The following is a 22,577-nucleotide window of genomic DNA, read 5'->3' on the forward strand; positions in this document are numbered from 1 at the left end:
CATGAAATATATCTCCCTGATTAATGCCTTGCTTTACCAAAATAATCTCTATAGTCACATCTGTCATCATCTTATGTGATACTGAACTATGTATGGAAGATATCTTGTTTTTTTCTATTCTTCCTTTCACTTTACTGAATCAAATATTTTTTTTAAAAAAAATCAGTAAACAATAACCACAGAAGGAGCTAATATGTTTTCTACCTCATATAGAAGCAACTGTGGACTGCTGTAGAAAATTGCTTACCAATGTCTACCATTTCCTTTTGTATATTTTCACTTAAAATGGCCTCATTTTATACATAGATCATATTCACAAGGAGTCAATGAATAATGGATATTCATTGAATTGAATTGAATTGATCCTGGAACAGGACCAAGATACATAAACATATGTATATGTATATGTATATGTATATGTATATGTATATGTATATGTATATGTATATGTATATGTATATGTATATGTATATGTATATGTATATACATATGTATATACATATGTGTATGTGTTTTATGTATATGTGTATTGCATGTGCGTGTGTATGTGCACATGTATTTCTCATGAATGTGTGTATATGTATACACACATATTTTAGGAATAAGATCTTGGATTTTTGTATACTTCTAAAGTACAAAATGTACATTGTGGGTTAGATTGCACTGTACATGTTAAAAAACAGTAAAGAATGTTTATAACTACTGAGAGTCAACAGGGAAAGAAGGGAAAAGGGTCATAAAATTCAACTGGACTACAAAAATTAATACAAATTAGTTACTTTTGTGAACCACTTACCAATTATGTCCATTTTAAATACGACATGATAGCAAGAATCTCATTTAATGTGTTTCATATTGAATTTTTGCAAATATTACGTGATGAAAACACTAAGCTGCACATTTGCCATTATTTAAAATTTTGATATTCAATCAATAAAATGTTGTTTTTTATATGTATGTATGCATATGTACATATACATAAATATATATATATATATATATGTATATGCATATATATATGTATACATGATTTATATAGTATAATAAATATATACCTATTAAGATAAATGATGGAAAACACATTTTGGTAATCAGTATGAAAATTTCTAGAGTGGGGAGAGAAAAGAGAATAAATATGTACATAGTATATCAGGTACCAGCCACGATGCTATGCTTTTTTGCAATGTCATTTCATAACAACCCTAAGAGGTAGGTGTTATTTTTAACCACATTTTCCTCTTGGGATAACTGAGACAAACATAAACAAATGACTTGTCTAGATTCAAAGAGTTAATAAGTATCTGAGGTCTGATTTGTTCTCCAGTGCTTCTGACTCCAAGTCCAGTGCTTTATTCACTGTTCAACTACATGCCTCTCAAATACTAGAATTTGGGGGTTCATTTTAAAAGACAATCAGGCTTGTCATGAATATTTTGAAATGCATCATACATTATTATGTTCTATTACATTATTTCTGTTCAGTAATTAAAATAATTATTCAATCAACATGCATTTATTAAGAACCTATAATATTTCAGATATTGTGCCAGTGGCTGGAAACAAAATTATAAGAAATGGAATAATCCCTGCTCTCCAATAGCTTACATTCTACTTGGGAAGTTTAGTTTGGTTAGATTTTAGGATATTGGGGAAGGAATAGTATCAGATAAGTCTTGAAAGGATGGGGTAAGGTTGTGAATTTTATATATTTATAGACTTTTTTGTATAAATAGAGGTATGAGGTATGCACTGGAATTTATTGAGAAAGGAATTTATAAGTGTTATATATGTGAACCCACAGTTAAAGAAAATCACTTTCTTAGCTATGTAATAAATGAATTGGAGTTCAATGTGATGACATGAGATAATCAATTTAGGAAACTGCTACAATCTATGTGCAAGTAGATGCACCCCTAAAGTAAGATTGTACTAATATGAGTAGACAGATGGGGGTAAGACAAAATTTTTCACAGATCTACAATAGAAAGATTTTGCAAATTGGCTCTTTGAAATGAGAGAGGTTGAGGAGATGAAGAACTAATGTTCTGAATCTGAAATAAGTGGAAAATTTTGGTTACTTTAACATATAGGATATTTTGGGAAAAGGTAAGTATTGAAAGAAAGACAAAGGAAGGAAACATCAAGTATTTATGTACCACATAGCATGTTAAACTCTGGGGATACAAGTACATGCAAATAGAGTGTTCCTGACTTCAAGGAACTAATATTATAATAGGGAAAGAATATATTTTAAAAATATCTGAAAAGATGTGACTTCAGAATATCACCATGGAGTTATGGAATCAAAATCTGGAAAATTGAAGCAGGGCCAAGAGGAGGATGAAGATAAACTCAATTCAACATGGAGACCTAAGAAGAACTCATTAATAGAAGAATGGAGCTGGCATAGCAGAGAAATGTTCCAAAGTGAAAATGTCATATATATATATATATATATATGGAAGATTCATGAATTCATGATCAAGCAAAGTTCTAATAAAAAAACAGTTTAGATATATAGCAAATTACCAAAAATCAGAAGAAAAGCTGAGAAGGTAAAAATAATGTGATTGCTTTTGAACCTATAGAGTTTAAATTGACTCTATGAAGTATTCAATATTTAGTTGTTGAAACAAGATTGAAACATTAAGAAGTTGGTTTCTCCTTGGCAGACAGATGAATCAGTTGCATAGAAATTATCATTTTTTTAGTTGACAAAAATAATTCTATCACTTCCAGCTTTCCCTACTCCACTGGGAGGGACTAAAAGTGGAATATGCTTAGACAAGCAAAGTAAACTCCATCATTGATCATACCCAAAAAATATTTATTACTCTGTCCATTTTGAGTCCAACATTCCTCTGTCAGGACATAGGTTGTTTGTTTTATCATCAGTTCTCTGAAATAATGATTGGTTATTGCATTGATCCAAGTTCTTGAGTCTTTCATGATTGGTTATCTTTACATTGTTGTTACTATTGTAAAAATTTTTCTCCTGGTTCTGATCATTTCAATCAGTATCAAATCATTTAAGTTTTCCCAGGTTTCTTTGAAACTGTGTCTTTTGATATTTCTTAAACCACAATAGGTACATAAATAATTTTTCAGCCATTACTTTATTATTGGGTGTCCTTAGTTTCCATTAGACCTAGTCATTAAATTCATGGGAGCTGATGATTTCACCAAAAGAGAGGACAGAGAAAGAAATGTACTCAAAGCAAATAGTCCAAGGAATACCCAGTCTGAAGGAAGGAATTATAATACAAATGATGAATTAGTTAAGGAAAAAAAATAGTGAGTCATATAGGAAAAGACTTATAAGATAATAACGTTACAAAATCAAGAAAGGATAAATAATCTAGAGGAAAGCATAAACAGTTTAAAATAAAACAGAGAGGTCAAGAAAAATCATAAAGAAAAAATAATATTTTATAAATCTGAGATCACTGCTCATTTTTGAAGATAGTTGTTTTAGCTGAATAATGAAATTTAAAGTCAAATTGCAAAGTATAGTAGATGAGTGAGAAGAGAGAAATTAGAAATAATCAAGTGTGGAATTCATAGATGTAGTTGAGGAAGAGAAGAAAGAAATAGGACAATAGTTTAAGTTTTATTTTCTTGTCAATTATTGGAAAAACTTGTATATGACTAGAAAGGGATATGGTTACAATTATAAACCGAGGCTATGATAGAACTTTTTTCTGTGGAAGAGACAAGGTATTGGGATCAAAGACATTTGCAGATAAATTGTCTTTTTAAAGCGGCAGGGCCACTTAATTATGAGTGATGGGGAAAAGAAAAGAAAGTAGAAGATGATGTCAAGAGGCTTTGAGATCATAAAATATAAAGAAGAGAGAGCTCATTATGATTGGCCCGATTTTCTCAGTAACATAAGAAGCAAGGTCCTCAATTGGGATAGAGGTGGGTAATTGTAAAAACTGAGGAGAAAAGAAAAGGTTTGGAATAACTTCTTTGGGGAGTGAGATGGGAAATCATTTATAAAGAGTAGAAGATTGCTTTCCTCTAAGGTTCTTTCTTTGTTAGTATTGTTTTTGCTGTTATTATTCATCCTTCATTATTGAAGGAGACTGATGACATCAACAGGGTGATAGCTTGACATACTAGTGAATTGGAATTAAGTAAGGCAAGGCTGAACAGAATCATCAGTCTCCCTCTCTCCTCCAGAGTCATTGGAATCCAACAGAAAGCCATAGGTCAAATGACTGGTGATTAAGACCTTTCCAGGTCTCAGTGCCCATTCAGTGGTTAAAGACTACTTAGCAACTAAAGCTTAGTTTGCATACACAAAAGTATTGATCTGGGAGGATAAGCTCTATATGATGTTGGAGACTAAATTATGATCTCCTTGAGGAAAGGAACTGCCTTTGATCTCTTTTATAATCCCCATAACTTAACAGAGACCCTGACTTATTTTTGATTCTTAATAAATCCTTATTGACTCACTAAATACCCAATCAGAATGGTTGTGGTACTTTCTGCTGATCAGTTCAACAACAAGGAAGAAAGAGCAAAGGAGAGAGATAATGCTATGTTTGGCAAAACAGAGGACAAAGAAGCAAGGGATATAAGTGTAAAGCATTGAGTTGGACTGGTTAACTATAGGGTTGATTTTTTATGAATAATCAATAGCTATACTAATGAAAATGGATTTTATTTTTACTACAATAGTACTCATTTAGGAAGGGAAAAAGTTAAGTTGGTTAAGGGGTAATGATCTGAGAAATGACTTTGTAAAAGAGATTGAAGAAACTGATGAGGTTCAAAATAGGATTAGGAAGGTTAGGTGTTTCCATAAGATGATAGGATTTGATAAAGAAAGGGAAGGACAAATTGGACTTCTGTTCAAGATGGAGCTAGAAGCCAGGCACTGTGCTAAGGCCTCCTGGTTTTCCCAAAGAAACAATATGAAATAAACCTCTTAACAGAAATTCGATAAACAAAATTCATAAAGAATAGCTAGGAGGAGAACATTTATCAACAAGATCTGTTTCCAGGAAGCCTGGGTAAGCTAGGGGCAGAGAGCTGAGAACCAACCCAGGAGTAACTGGTATGTCTCAGGACTGATCTAAGATCACCAAAAGAGGCTTTGCCTGTGGAAGCTGAGGTCTGGGGAGCTCCAGAAGGGCTGGAGGGCTAGTTCCAACACAGAGAGCTGTATAGTGCAGGTGGAGATCTACCCTCTTGAGTCAACTGCTCTGAAAAACCACAGGCTCCATACTTACAATTCAGTGGAGTCCTCTTCTCAGAACAAACACAGTAAGAGCCCTCCCCCCATGCCAGCTCACCCCCAGGCTCAGGTATGGGCAACAGAGCTCCCTCAACTGAATAGGGAAATTAATTGCCTCACCCAGGGCCCAGCCGACATTGTTCAAGGATAACAGTATCCAGTAGTGCCACCCACCCCCTCCAGGTCTAGAGAGAGAGAGAGCCTCAAATCAAGGTCACAGACACTCCAGAAAAAGCAACCAGAACCTCCTACTAGCTGGCCCACTTGGAGTTACTAATCCAAGTGAGAAAAGCCTCTTGCACTTCCTAGTGGTCAGCCCACTGGAAGTTATTAAATCACTCAGAAAAGCCTCCAAGGATCTCAACACCAAACCTCTGTGAACCAGCCCCTCCCCCCAAAACAAAATCTTAGGAAAATGAAGAAAGGCCACTGAAAAAGGGACGGAGGGGTCCATAGAAAATGACAGAGAAAGAAAAGACCCTAACTCAGAGTGATCTAGTACTTATAAGAAAAACAGTATTTGTTCTCCATCCCAGAGAGACTTCTTTGAAGAAATAAGGAAGGAATTTAAAAATCAATTGGGGGGTGTATCTAGGTGGCACAGTAGATAGAGCACTGTCCTTGGAGTCAGAAATACCTAATTTCATATCCTGTCTCAGACACTTAATAAATTCCTAGCTCCATGACCTTGGGCAAGTCACTTAACTCCTTAAATTAAAATTCTAAAATTCTAAAAAGAATCAATTGGAAAAAATGGAGAAAAAACTCAAATGAAATTTAACACCTCACAACAAGAAAACAAATCCCTTGAAACTACAACTGCACAAATGCAAAAAGAAAACAATTCTCACAAATCCTCAATTTAGTAAATGGAATACTCCTTCAAAAATAAAATTGAACAATTGGAAAAGGAATTGCAAAAGGTGAATGAAGAAAATTCTTCTCTAAAAAAAATAGAGTCTGTGAAAACTAATGACTTCATGAGACAATAAGAATACAATAGAAGAAAATGTAAAATACCTCATCAGCAAAACCAATGACCTCAATAATAGATCCAGAAGACACAATTTAAGAATCATTGGGCTCCCTTAAAACCTTGAATAAGAAAAAAAAAGCCTGGACTCAATATTAGAGGATTTAGCGATGAAAAATTGCCCTGATATAATGGAAAAGAAGGAAAAAACATAGTTATTCATGGATCTCATTCAGAAAGGGATCCTTAAATGAAAACACAAATAAATATTGTGGCCAAATTCCAGAAATATCAGATAAAAGAGAAAACCCACAGTAAGTATTAAAAAGGACCTGACTGCATCAACATTAAGGGAGCGAAGGGCCTGGAATATGCTATTTGGAGAGCAAGGGAGCTTGGAATGCAGCCAATAATTTGCTATCTGGAAAAACTGTGTCTTCTCTTCCAGGGGAAAAGATGGACATTTAATGAAATAGGAAACTTCAACTTTTCCTGAAGAAAAGACCAGAGCTAAATAGAAAATTTGGGCTTCAAACAGGAGATGCAACAGACACATGAAAAGGTTAAAAAAAAGTTAAAAAAAAAACTTCTATCCAATAATATGGAACTGCTATATCCCCACGTGGGAGAAAGATTCTAATATCTATCGAGAATTGTAACACTATCAGAGAAAATATACTTAACCAGAAGTGATGGACACTCATGACTTATACATGACTGATAGGTTGATTTAAAAACAATATCTCCTTTAAAAGGGGATGGGGAGACTGTAAAGAGACAGGAGGATGAGGAAATTGAATCGTGAAAATCACAATACATACAGAGGTGCAAAGGACCTATAGCAATAGAGGGGAAGAAGTAGAAGTTGACAACAGCCTGAATCTTACTCTCATCAGACTTAGTTTCAAGTTAACATACACACAATCAGTTAAGAAACTTATCTTACCTTTCAAGTATTAAAAGGGGAAAGGGGGAGGTGGGAGGAAAAGGAAAACTAACTGAAGGAAAGGAAGGAAGAAGGGGCAAAGGAATTTGGGAAAGAAAGGAGAGGGGGGTTGGATAAAAGGGGGCAAACACTGAAGTGGTGATTTTTCAGAAACAAAATACTAGGAAATATAGATAAAGTCAAAAAGGGGCAATATATAATCAGAAGGAAGTTAGCATGAAGGGCAATAAAGTGTTAGTAATTATAACTTTGAATGTGAATGGGATGAAGCCTCCCATAAAAGTTAACTGAATAGCAGAGTGGATTAAAAAACAGAATCATACAATATGCTACGTAAAAGAAACTCAGAAGCAGAGAGATACATATAAAGTAAAGGTAAAAGGTTGGAGCAAAATATAATTTGCTTCAAGTGAAGTGAAAAAAACAGGGGTAGCAAAACTTTTCTCAAACAAAGAAAATGCAAAAATAAATAGTGTTAAAAGAGGTAAGGAAGGAAAATTATATCCTCGTAAAAAGTGCCATAGACAATGAAGTAATTTCAATACTAAATATGTACACACCAAGTGGTATAGCATCCAGATTCTTAGAGGAGAAGTTGAATGAGTTACAGGAAGATATAGAGAGCAACAGTCTACTGGTGGGAGACCTCAACCTCCTGCACTCAGATTTAGATAAATCTAACCAAAAAATAAAGAAGAAGGAAGTTAAAGATGTAGGATACACTGTTAGAAAACCTAGGCATGATTGACCTTTGGAGAAAATTGAATGGGGATAGAGCAGAATATTTTTTTTTTTTATTTAGTGCGTGACACATACACAAAAATTGAACATGAATTAGGGCATAAAAACCTCATAAACAAATGCAGGAAGGCAGAAATAGTGAATACTTCATTATCAGATCATAATGCAATAAAACTCACATGCATTAATGGTCCAGGCAGAGATAGACTTAAAACTAATATAAACTAAATAACCTCATTTTAAAGAATGAGTGGATCAAAAAACAAATTATAGAAAGAATTAATGATTTCATCCTAGATAATGACAATAATGAGGAAAACATACGAGAATTTATATGATACAGCCAAGGCAGTTGTCAGTGGAATATATTATATCTTTAAATGTTTATATGAATAAAGTAGAGAAAGAAGAAATCAGCGAACTAAACATACAACTAAAAAAATTAGAAAAAGAACAAATTAACCCCCCAATTAAATATCAAAATAAAAATTCTAAAAATTAAAGGAAAAATCATTAAAATTGAAAGCAATAAAATTATTGAACTAATAATTAAAACCAACAGCTGGTTTTATGAAAAAAAAATAAAATTGATAAACCTCTGCTTAATTTGATTAAAAATAAAGAAGGAAAGCAAAAATTGCTAGTATCATAAATGAAAAAGGTGAAATCAGCACCAATGATGAGGAAATTAAAGTAATAATTCAGAATTATTTTGCCCACGTGTATGCGAATAAATTTGAAAATCTAAGTGAAATAGATGGATATTTACAAAAATATGTTGTGCAGATTAAATGAAGAGGAAATTGTATGCCTAAATAGCCCTATATCAGAAAAAGAAATTAAACAATGTGGCACATTAGGAAACAATCTTTACAACTAATGATTCTGACAAAGGATTCATTTCTAAAATATACAGAGAACTGAGTCATATTTTTAAAACAAAACGCCATTCCCCAATTGACAAATAGTCAAAGGATATGCCAAGGCAATTTACAGATGAGGAGATCAAAGCAATCCATAGCCATATGAAAAAATGCTCTAAATCATTAATTATTAGAGAAATGCAAATTAAAGCTTCTCTGAGGTACCACCTCACACCTCTCAGATTGGTCAATATGACCAGAAAGGATGATGATCATTGTTGGAAGTGTGGGAAATCTGAGAAACTATTACACTGTTGGTGGAGTTGTGAAGTCATCCAACCCTTCTGGAGAGCTATTTGGAACTACACCCAAAGGGCAACAAAAATGTGCATACCCTTTGACCCAGCAATACCACTACTGGGTCTATACCCTGAAGAAATGATGAAAAAGGGTAAAAACATCACTTGTTCAAAAATATTTATAGAAGCCCTGTTTGTAGTGGCAAAGAATTGGAAATCAATTAAATGTCCTTCAATTGGGTAATGGCTTAGCAAACTGTGGTATATGTATGTCATGTGGTATATTATTGTTCTATTACAAACCAGGAAGGATGGGATTTCAGGGAAGCCTGGAGGGATTTGCATGTACTGATGCTGAGTGAGATGAGCAGAACCAGAAGAACACTATACATCCTAACAGCAACATGGGGATGATGATCAACCTTGAAGGACTTACTCATTCCATCAGTGCAACAATCGGGACAATTTTGGGCTGTCTGCAAAGGAGAGTGCCATCTGTATCCAGATAAGGAGCTGTGGAGTTTTAACAAAGTTCAAGGACTATTCGCTTTAATTTAGGAAAAAACCAGATATCTTATTGTCTCATCTTATTACTTCTTAGACATCTTGTCTCTTCTTTAAGGATATGATTTCTCTCTCATCACACCCAATTTGGATCAAGGTACAACATGGAAACAAAGTAAAGACTGACAGATTGCTTTCTGTGGGGGGTGGGGGGAGGGAAGTAAGATGGGGGGGAAATTGGAAAGCTCAAATAATATCTTTAATAAAAATAAATTCAAAAAAATCAAACAATCCATTATTGAATTCCCTAAGAAAAAAATCTCCAGGGCCAAATGGATTTACATGTGAATTCTATCAAATATTTAAGGAGCAATTGGTTTCAATTCTGTATAAACTCTTTGAAAAAATAGGTGAATATGTAACTCTGCCTAACTCTTTCTATGACACCAATATGTTGCTGATACCTAAACCAGGAAGAGTTAAAAAAGAGAAAGGAAATTATAGGTCTATCTCCCTAATGAATATAGATGCAAAAATCTTAAATAAAATCTTAGCAAAATGATTGCAACAAGTTATCACCAGAATAATACACTATGATGAAGTAGGATTTATTCCAGGAAAGCAGGGTTGGTTCAAATTAGGAAAACTAAGGACATTCAATAATCAAAGTTGGAAGAGATGTGGGAAATCTGGGACACTAATATATTGTTAGTGGAGCTATGAACTCATCCAACATTTCTGGAGAGTAATTTGAAATTATGCCCAAAGGGCAATAAAAATCTGCATACCCTTTGATCTAGAAATACCTCTACTAGGTCAGAAGAAATCATGAAAAGGGGCAAAAACATCATTTGTACTAAAATATTCATAGCAGCTCTGTTTGTAGTAACAAAGAATTGGAAATTGAAGGAATGTCCATCATTTGGGAAATGGTTGAACAAATTGTGGTATGTATGTATGTTATGTGACACTATTGTTCTATTAGAAACTGGGAAGGATAAGAATTCAGAGAAGCCTGGGAGGATTTCATGAATTGATGCTGAGCGAGGTCAGGAGGACCAGAAGAACATTTTAGATCATAACAGCAACATAGGGCTAATGATCATTCTTAATGGACTTGCTCATTTCACCAGTGCAACAATCAGGGACAATTTGGGGGTATCTGTGATGGAGAATATCTCTGTATCCAGTGAAAGAATTGCGGTGTTTGAACAAAGACCAAAGTACATTATTACCTCTAATTTAAAAAAAAAAAGCTATTATGTAATTTGTTATCTCTTATTCTTTATAGCACAGAAACCATGTAATGATTATCAGAATGCCTTCCATGGGGGTTGGGGTGAGAGAAGGAAGCAAGATTGGGGGAAAATTGTAAAATTCCAAAGTGAAGAATTTTTTTAAAAAAATAAAGGGAAATGAATAGTAAAATATAAACTGTAATTATTGCCATAAGTACCTGAAACATAGTGAAGGAGTAAATCATTGACTTTAAGGTAGAAGAACTGAAAAGTTTGGAATTTTGAAGAAACAACCTCAGTATTAAAGTCTTTAAGTGTTGGTATAAGTCCTGAGGAGGAGAGAAACATAAGAAGCCAAGTACTGAAGTTCCTGAAAATGAACTGGGTTTTTTTTTAATTGATAATACTTATGATTAAATTTTCTTCTACAAGCTACCATTACAGAAATAATTTGTGAATGGATAATGGCAAATATATTCCCACTGGTGAGAAAACAATGAGTAAGAAACATATTTTGCATATGACTCATCTAGCTCTTTTGTTATTCTATTATAATATGACTGGAAATAGTTTCAAAAGAGAAAGATTTGTAGTGAAAAGAGTTCCAGTCTTTGACTCAGAAAATTTTTCTTCATCTGCGCTATAGTTTTCAAATTTTCAAAATTAAGTTCCTAGATTAATATTTGAAGTCCCTTTCAATTTACATCCTATGGTTCTATGATTATAAAATCTCTTTTGGAGAACTGAATCTACTCCTCACAATCTGTATAAGTGTCAATAAGTTGAGTGTCTAAATTTCATTTCCTCAACTATATTAAAGTCATATGATGATTTTTTTGAAGAAAGTATGTTCTAATTCTTTAACACTGTATTAAATGTGGGTTATTGCTGTCTTCATGTTGAATGTAATCTATCATATTCAGTCAACCTCAAAAACTGCTCCTTTTCTTTAGAATTTGCTGTAGTATATTAAAATAATTTCAATAATGTCTTATATTTTTGAATGTAGGTAAATTTCTATAAAATATCTTTTTTCTTTTATTCTCTATTTCAAATATAAATTCAAAATTAATGTGAAATTTCATATCACATCACTGACTGCCATCTTTCTATCTCTTTCTCATCCCTCTAACACAAACTCACATATACATTTAAAAGAAGATATATTAAGTTTAAAAAGATGGAGAATATTGCCTTCTTCAAGATATAAAATTCCTCACATTGTATTTTTAAAACAGATTGCATTTTTCTCTCCATTTCAGAAAATTCGGATTTTCACAGATTAAAAAATATGTGATAATTAACTCCTTGAGCTCAGCAGGTCTGCACATCCATTTTCAGTGTTAATCCTTTTCAAATAAGTGTGCTTATAACCCAACTGAAAATCCTAATTCTTGCTGTCACAGCACACAGGGAGGAAAAGTGATGTTCATCTTCTTAAAAAGAGGATGCCCCCGTACAAATCGTTTGAATCAGCAATTTTGATATTATTTTCACTAGAGAGGGGGAATAGTAGTTAAGGAGCAAGTTATTATGTCAGTAAGAATGATTATGTTATATTTGTATATGAAAAATTACAAGGAAGACTTAATTGTGTAAAACTCTATGTGGGAGTAGGGAGCAAGTGTGAAAACCAAATGCTGAGAACCAGAAATAGTTCTTATTACATAGCTAACCTGAACTCCAATTCTCTACAAAATGCAACTACAAAGCAATAATGTCTTGTAAAAGTATAAAATGAACTACAAGTGGCTGCACTGCAAATCTCAAGTGGAAGGAATGACCTGGGGCTGATGACTGGCCCTGCCGTGGCTCTGGTTGAATGAGCTCTAATTTGACCCTCAAGTGACAATTTCACTGAAGAACAACAATGAGAAATACAGGAAGATGGCCATTTCAACACAGTGCTTTTAGAAGTGGGCTGACCCAATGTCAAAGTCAAGGAAAAAAATTGAATGCACTTTCTAAAGGGTGTAAATCCAGAAATATTTCAGATTGAGCTAGTGGATAGCCAGTCAAAATTTTTCAGAGGAGAAAAAAATAAATTTTCAAAGAAAATTAAAGAAAAACTTTCTTGAGGTTGTCAAAAACAAATTCCATGACTACTTTATCTGTTGTGTCATCTACTCCAAACAGAATGAAATTCATTTGCTTACTCTTTTAAAATTTTACTGATTTAATAATTTTAAAATTTTGGTTTTTTATATAACCTTTATTCCTGAATACACTTCATCCACTTCCTTTCCCTGTGAAGCATCCAGAAAATTAACAGTTTTTCAACTAACCATCCCACTGAGTAGATGCTGCTATATGCAACCTTATGAATTCATAGTCCTCCACTTCTTTAAAAAAGTAAGGAGTCACATTTATCCTTCTCATTTCAATGATCCAATATGATCAATGTTCACACAGCATTCCTTTTCAGTTTTTCTTCTAATATTTATTAACCTAAAAATAAATAAATATTCATTGTGCACCTATTAATACTGAGTACCATCTATACAATTAATTAGCAAGCCAAAAGGAGCAAACAAACAAAAACATATGTTCTTTGATCTTATAGAGCATACAATATAGCTGTTGGGAGATAGATTAAAAATAATTTTCTTATGAGTGTTTTCTTTTGAGTGATCCATAGTATGGAAAATTGTGAATGCCTATCTAAGTAATTTGCATCTCCTTCAATATACAATTGGAAATCAATCAATTTAATCAGAAAAAACCTACTGTGTGCCAGACACTGTGCTAAACTCTGGGAAATAAGTAAAAAAGGCAAAATAAAGTCCTTTCAAAGTATGAGTGCTCACAGTCTAATATGAGAGGCAATTTGAGAAATTAAAATGAAAAATAAGACTCAAGAAATGTAAATTATAAAGAATTAATGGGAGAAAAATTAGCATTAAAGGGAATCGGGAAATGCTTCTCATAGAAAATGAAACTTTTGCTGGGACTTGAAGCAATAAATCAAGTGGTGGGCATGAAAATGGTGAGTATTTCAAGCATGGGAAAGAACTGGTGAAAATGTCCAATCTGGAGATAGAATATCTTATGAGAACAGTGAGGAGTGACTCGATTATAGAATTTCAGAGGGAGAATAAAGGTGGAAGAACACTGGAAAGATAGGAGAGGGGAAAGTTGTAAAAAAGTTTTGAATGTTCACATTCACACATGCAGATACAGACACACACACACACACACACACACACACACACACACACACGCACACACAGACACTAAAGACCATATATTTGGAACTGAAAAGAACTTCAAATGTCATCTTGTCTGTTTAACTTCTATACTTTATAAATGAGGAAATAAGTTATAGAGATTTTGTAGAGTGTATGTGTAGAGTGATTCTTTAATGTTGTACAGGTGCCAAAGTCAGGATTTGAATCAATGTCTTCAGTCTTTCAAGGTAGCAAACTGAAACTTGATAAATATCAGTCCTCAAGAAATAGTAATTAAATGACTAATTTTACAGAATGATAAATCTTTTCTATTTTAATCTATTATAAAGAAGCATAAAGTCTCTGTAAGTTTTAATCAATAAAATAAATATGCATAGAGCCTCCCGATTTATTTCAATATGTGCAAAAGAATATGGTATTTGTGAGATCAGTACAATACTTTTGTAGATTCTAATTAGAGGGTTGTAAATAGTCAACTTTGTAAGCAGAATTAAGAAGAAATGTTCTCACAACTTATTGTTTTTATGTAAATTACCATCATTGAAAGAGCCACAGACTGGGTCATAGCATAAGACCATGATCATATTAAAACAAAATGTTCTAGTTCCTAGACTGTTTTATTCAGTTTTCTATCAGGTGACGGTGGTCACCTAGATTTTGAGATTTTGTGCCTTATGCATATGTTATTACTTCTATTTCTTGCATTTTTCATTCCTTGTTTTTCACAAATTGATATTATTCTAAGAAGATATGCAAAAGTTGAAAATCTTAAGAAGACATAAATATTTTGACAAGCATTGGTGTGGTAAACTAGTGCTTCAAGGATTATTCAAGTTTCCAGTGAAACAAGATCAAATGTCCTGCAATACAAAAGAATAAGTGTAGTGAAAATTTAAAAAAAAAAACTATAACAAATTATTGTTGGAGAAGAAAATGACAAACTACTCTACTAAGTTTGTCAAGAAAATACCAAATGGAGTCAGAAGCAGTTTAACACAACTGAAATACTGAATTACAACAGCAGGAAATCAAATTATTGCTGCCTGATAATTCAATTAATTCTTAGAGAATAAGTGAAGCACTTTAAAGGGATGAAACATCTGGGGGTTGTTATCAGTTCCTCTACAATGTAGGGTAAATTTCTTGAAATTAGGAGAACAGAGACCAGTTAAAATAAATTTCCAACCATTGTTTTAAAAAAAAATTTTTAATATTTTTGAGATGTTTTTATATCCAGTGTGTCTAGGTGTCTTGTTTGAAGGAATGATGAATAGAGACAGATATGGACATATATAAATACAGACATACACATATCCACTGAAGGAATGATGGACATATTTATATATGCATATATTCACATGCATATATCCACAATATGTACAGATATATACACACACATATATACATGCAGATATAAGTGGATTTATTCATCTATAAATATCTCACAATGATAAAATGATATAGCCTCATAATAGAAAGCATAATTATTCTAGAATTCCAGAAATTCATAGAGATTGAATATTGTACCATAATCCTCCATAATATTATAAGTCATAAAATATTAAAAGAAAACCTTTGTTATTTTGTCGGGGGGTTTGCAAGGCAGTGGGGTTAAGTGACTTGCCCAATGCCACACAGCTAGGTAATAAGTGTCCAAGACTGAATTTGAACTCAGGTCCCCCTGATTCCAGGGCTGGTGCTCTATCTACTGCCCCACCTAGCTACCCCAAGATTAAAAAAGTTTATACCTAAGTTGAAAATAAACACACATATATATATATATATATATATATATATATATATATATATATATATATATTTAACATGGCAGATTGGATATAGAAATTCCCACAAAGTATCCCCAGATTATTCCAAATACCTTTAAATAATGATTATAAACAAATTCTAGAGTGGCAAAACCCACAGAAAGACTAAGTGAAACAACTCAGCCTAAGACAACTTGGAAGATCAGAGAGAAAGGTCTGTTAAACAGGATTAGAAAGGGCTACAGTGCAGATCAGGTTGTACAAACCATGCCTGGCCAGACCAGCCCCACCAGAGCAAACTGGCTGTAACCATCTTGGCAAGGTCTGTGGGGGTCTGTGGCAGCAGGGGTGTTTTCTAGACCTCTCAGTCAAGAGACTGCCAAGGACCACTTAGAAGCTCAGCAGGAAAACAGTGGCACCTGAGTGAGAGGGGAGCCCAGTCAAGCACAACCCTCAGCACAGACCTAGCCCTCAGGGACCAAAATCTTTCAGGGAGCCACTGGCAGCTGCTTCCAGAGCACTCAAACAATGGATGGTTTGAGGCAGGATTTGGTGACTTTGCAGGTGCTCAGATCCAGGCTGCAGTCTGGTTTTCATTCTCAGGAAAAGGAGTTTTACTGCCATAGTGCAGTGGGGATACTCTTCACAGTTCCAAGACAGGGGAGAGTGCTTGTAGTCATCCACAGACCAGAGCACAGAACAGGGGAGCATTCAGAGCATCTCTTAAGACCTTGGAGGAGACCTGCAGGATGTCCCTGAAACCAGCTGACAAAACTCTCAAAAGCTTGGGAAAGTTCCTCCTACACCCTGGAAGAGTAGCCCTACCTTAGCAAAGAGTTAAAATCAGGTCATTGACTGGGGAAATGAGCAAATAATGGGCAAAAAATCCAACAATAGACAATTACTATGGTCCTATGGAGAATCAAAATACACACTCAGAAGATAACTAAGTCAAATCTTCTGTATCAAAAACCTTCAAAGAAAAATATGAATTGGTTTTTGTACATGAAAGAACTCAAAACAGATTTTGAAAATCAAGTAAGGAAGGTAGAGAAAAAAATTGGAAAGAGAAATGAGAGCAGAGAGCAATGCAGGAAAGTCATGAAAACCAAGTCAACAGCTTGGTGAAACAAATAGCATCTTACAAACTAGTTTAGGGGCAGCTAGGTGGCACAGTACATAAAGCACCAGCCCTGGAGTCAGGAGGACCTGAGTTCAAATCCAGTCTCAGACACTTAATAATTACCCAGCTGTGTGACCTTGGGCAAGGCATTTTAACCCCATTGACTTGCAACAAGAACCCTCCAAAATTAAAAAAAATAAACATAATTTCTTTTAAGAAATAGTCTATGCAGTCCAAAAGATCAATTCATAGAATGCCTTAAAAAGCAGATTTGGGTCAGATGAAAAAGATGATCCAAAAACTCTCTGAAGAAAATTATTCCTTCAAATGTAGAACAGACTTAAGGGAAGCTGATGACTTTGTGAAGAATCAAAAAACCAATTAAACAAAACCAAAAGAAGGAAAAACTAGAAGAATATATGAATTATCTCATTGGAAAAAAACAAATGACCTAGAAAACAAATCCAGAAGAAATAAATTTAAGATGATTGGGATAACTGAAAAACATGACCAGGAAAAGAACCTAGACTTCATTTCTCAAGAAATAATCCAGCAAAATTGCTCTGATAGCTGAGAAGCAGAGAGTAATTGAAAGAATCTACCAATCACATCCTGAAAGAATGAAAATGAAAACTCCCAGTAATATCCTGGCAAATGCCAGGACTTCCAAGTCAAGGAGAAAATATTACGAATAGCTAGAAAAATATTCAAATATTGTGGAGTTGCAGTCAAAGTAACACAAGATTTTGCAGCTTCTACATTGAGGGCTCATAGGACTTGAAATATGATATTCTGGAAGGCAAAGAACTTAGATTACAACTGAGAATCAACTACCCAGCAAAACTGAACATCCTCTTTCTGGGAAAATATGATCATTCAAACTTTTCTGTCTAAAAGACCCATGCTGAAGAGAAAGTTTGATCCTTAAGTAAAGGACTCAGGTGAAATATAGAGAAGATGGAAGACAAGGAAAAATTATGAGGGATTTATTAATGTTGAACTGCTTGTATCCCTGCATGGGAAGATGATCCTGTTAAATCATATTAACCTCTCATTTATTAGAGCAGTTAGAAGGAGCATATATAGACAAATACTTTTAATGACCCATCTCTATTTCATTACTAACGTGGATCATATCCCATAGGTTTTCAAAGAAATTTAAATCTAGTGAATTTTTATTTTATTTTTTTAGCTTTTATTTTGCAAGGCAAATGGGGTTAAGTGGCTTGCCCAAGGCCACACAGCTAGGTAATTAGCAGTTAGAAGGAGCATATATAGACAAATACTTTTAATGACCCATCTCTATTTCATTACTAACGTGGATCATATCCCATAGGTTTTCAAAGAAATTTAAATCTAGTGAATTTTTATTTTATTTTTTTAGGTTTTATTTTGCAAGGCAAATAGGGTTAAGTGGCTTGCCCAAGGCCACACAGCTAGGTAATTATTAAATGTCTGAGACCGGATTTGAACTCAGGTACTCCTGACTCCAGGGCTGGTGCTTTATCCACTACGCCACCTAGCCACCCCCAAATCTAATGAATTTTTAGAGGGAGGTGAATATGAAGCTATAATATATTGTGAAGATGGAGTGAATGAGGAAGAAAGGAATAAATTGGGAGAAAGGGAAAGGAGAGATTGAATGAGTTAAGTTATTCGTCTAAAAACAGGCAAAAAAAAAGCTTTTGCAATGGAGTAGAGGAGGGCAAAGTGAGGCAGAGTGAGTGAAACTTCACTCTCATCAGAAGGGCTGAGAAAGGAAAGAATATAGATACTCAATAGGGTATGGAAATCTATCTTACCTTAGAGGAAAAAAGGAGAGGAAGGGGATGGGAGAAAGGGGACAGGGGGAGGGGAGTGGGATGTAGGAATAGAAGAGCAGGAAGATTGTGGGAAAGGTTAGACAGATACAACACACTTTTGAGGAGGGACAGGGTGAACGGAGAGAGTAGAATAAATGGAAATATGACTAGCAATAACAAATGTGGAACACAATATTGAAGAAATTTCTCTGATGGATTTATGAAAATGAATGTTATTCATATCACAGACAGAGGTGATGGTATCTGAATACAGACTAAAGCACATTTTTTTCTCACTTTATTTTTCTGGAGCTTTCTCTTTCTTCATGTGTAGAGGAGTTATGTTTACTTTTACAATGTATCTCTTGTAGTAATGTGAAAAAAGTTTTAAAAATAAAATAAACATGTATCAATGGCTTATTATTCACTAGATTTAAACTCCTTTGAAAAACTTTGGGACATGATCCAGGTTAGTAATGAAAAGGAGATTGTTCATTAAAGGTACAGTTAATTTCTTATGTCAATAAAAATGTTGTTTCATAATAAAAAATTTCAAATTACATATCTTAATTTAATAAATCCATTGTCAAATCATATAAAGTCATGTAAAGGAAAGGAAATAGTTTCATATTGAAAACAAAATCAGCAATGTTATAAGGCTCATTATTTGTCAAAAATCTTTAATTAGATTATTTTGTTCCAGCTAATTTACACTCCATACTGTCAATTATGCAAGTATATATATATACATACATACATACACGCTATATATATATGTGTGTGTGTGTATGTGTGTGTATGTGTGTATAATGCAGAATCCCAGGTTCAACATATATATGTATATATATATGAATATATGAGCATGAGTACACTCTATACAATTACTAAAAATTTTGTTTAAGCATTTTTAATGTAAACTTCAAATTATAAAGGAAATATGCTACAAGAATTTTAAAATGCATTTCCCATAGAAACAATGTTAGATCTGATGGTCAAGTTGTTAAGTCTATCCACAAGTTCATATTTTTAAAACCATCATAAATTTAGATCTTGGGAAGACCTTAGAGAACCTCTAATATAAACTTTTCATCTTATAACAGAGGAAACTGAAGTTCAGTTCAGTATTCTAACTCAAAGATCCAGTTCCCTTTTCACTATATCATGACATAATGATATTGTGCCAAGTATTTTTATTGTGCTTAATCACTATGGGTAAATATTTCTATAGGAAAATGCATTCAGAATTCCAAATTAACATGCTAAGAATATGATAATTCTCTCATTTTGCCCTGCCTCCTTTCAAAGTGAAAGACAGTCTCCCCAGACCTAAATCACTAGTTGTAACCCCTTGGCCTGTGACAAGAGCTCCAGTAAGACAAAGACTGAAGGCAGTCAAGAAAAGGCATCCCATTAGGAATGGAAAAATCACTATGGAAATCTGAGTCAGCTGGCATGTTAAGCCTATATCCTCCTTCACTCTCTCCTAAAACTATTTCTGTCCAATTGCTTTGTTCAATCACCCCTTTTTCATCTTTTCTCAGGGCCTATTTCTTCTATGCTCACCATGCCATTTATTCTAACCATGGTTTCTTTCCTTCCCTGGATCAGAGAACAATTACTCTAGTATCAAATAGTTTCTCCATAATAACTTTCATAAAAAAATCATTTTTTTCTATCAATATTAACTGTGTTCCAACAGAAAAAGAAGAGGATTAGGGCAGTTTTCATTTTTAAATTTCTTCTTTAGGTCAAGGACTGTATTTTTTCCCATTGTGTATCCTCAGTAGTTAGTAAAATACCTAGCTCATAGAAGATGAGTAATAAATGTTTACTGACTGACTGACTTTCCTCTTTATGTCCTTCACCTGTTTTCAATTAAGTTTTACAAAATTGAATAAGAGTGGTCATGATGTGTAAATATAAAAAAGGTATAAAAAAGATCCATATATCTTTCAGAATCAATGAACATTTTAGATATTTATTTCCAAGAGCAGAAAAAAACCATTTTGATAAGGATTTTAATTATTGTTCCAAATTGAATGAGAAGGGGTAGGGGAATCAGAAATGGACTACCTTTTTCTTGCCTTGTATCTACTTTAATCTAACCTCTATTAAAAACATAATGTTTAGACAGTATACTGTATCTATAAGAGATATACTCTCTCTCTCTCTCTTCTCTCTCTCTCTCAAATTACACATGTACATAAATGCTTGGCAAACTCTTAGGAAAATAATAAGTTAATGATTTACATTCATTTTTATAATGTTATTCTTAAAACTTTTTGTTCCTTTCTACTAAGATGTCTGTCTGGCTTAGAAATGTATTTGTTGGCTGAGTTTACCTTCCCTGTTTTGAAATACATCTCTCACAGACTTAAAATCATAGAGTTGGCTTGTGAAATTACAACCTATCTATGAAAAACACTATTTCAATAAGAGCTATAATGAAGTTAGGAACTTTTAATAAAATAATTGGCCAAGGGAATAAATGTGTAAACAGAAACATTATTCATAAATTTCTAATTAGCCTTTCCTGTCTCATCTGTGACACAGACAGAGCCTTAATTTTCCATTCAATGGCCAGTCAAGATATGAAAGCACAGAGGTTTCAAATTATGTAGAAATGAAAGTATAGCAACTGAATGGGAACAAAAAGATCACAATTCTAGATTTTAGCTTATTGTAAATTTTAAAATATGTTGTTTCACCAAAATATCAAGACTGAAGTCGACTCAATTTCTAAAGTTTTATTTAACCTCTTTCAGTGAGTCTATGGAAAAACTATTACAAAGAAATTGAATTATTTTCTTCTACACTGAATATTTCTGTTTTTCTTAGTAAATAGAGTTTGCATTTAGAGATGTACATTTCGTTTTTTTTCTAGAATCCCATAAAAGGAAACAAAATGGATACAAAAGAGAAATATATCTTGAATTTTTAGGAAGGAAAGACATAATAGTTGAGATATGAGAAAAATATCTCTAACCCATTCTGAAAGATAATGAAAATATAATATAATGCTAAATTTATTTAATATATATCCCATATTTTATTAGTATCTTATGTACTTTAATAGTATCTATCTTATTCATGGAATTTAGCATTTACTTACAAATCTGTGAATCTCCTTCTAAACTACAATTACTCACCCTCAAGGTTTACAAATGACACTATGGTAGTTCAATGTGTGTGTGTGTGTGTGTGTGTGTGTGTGTGTGTGTGTGTAAATATATATGTACACATAATGTGTATATGTGTGTGTATAAATAGTCTATACACAGATACAGAAACATACATATATGCATGTATGCATACATATATAATATAGCCCAGACAAAACTGTTATGGCAAGAAAGAAATATTAAGTGTATTTTATTAACAGAACAATACAACATATTACTGGAAATATTTCATTTACTTTCTTTAATTTTTCACATATTTTAGGTTCCCACAATGTTCAAAGCACTTTGGCAGTCACTAAGAAAGATATAAAGAAAATATATGGACACTATCCTTATAGACAAGACAGTCTAATGAAAGAGATGTAATGCACATACAAATGTGCACTAATCATGTTAAATATGAAATCATGAAATAATAATATGAAAGCAGAAGGGAAGAAAAAAGAGATATCAGAAAGGAAAGAGTAGTTTAGGTTAAAGACTAAACCAGAGTCTACTTGGATGATATTACAATGGTGAAAGTAGTTAAAGGCAAAGAAGCAGATGCAGGTTTAGGATCCCTCAAGTCAGAAAGGGTGAGGGGATTTGATCATAAAAATACTAAAGGGAACAACCCTGCTGGTTCTAGACATATAAAGAGAGTAAGACAGCACTTGGAAATTCCATTGCCTATAACATATATATATATATATATATATATATAT

The sequence above is a fragment of the Macrotis lagotis genome, chromosome X, assembly GCF_037893015.1.
Source record: "Macrotis lagotis isolate mMagLag1 chromosome X, bilby.v1.9.chrom.fasta, whole genome shotgun sequence".
Lineage (NCBI taxonomy): Eukaryota > Metazoa > Chordata > Mammalia > Peramelemorphia > Peramelidae > Macrotis > Macrotis lagotis.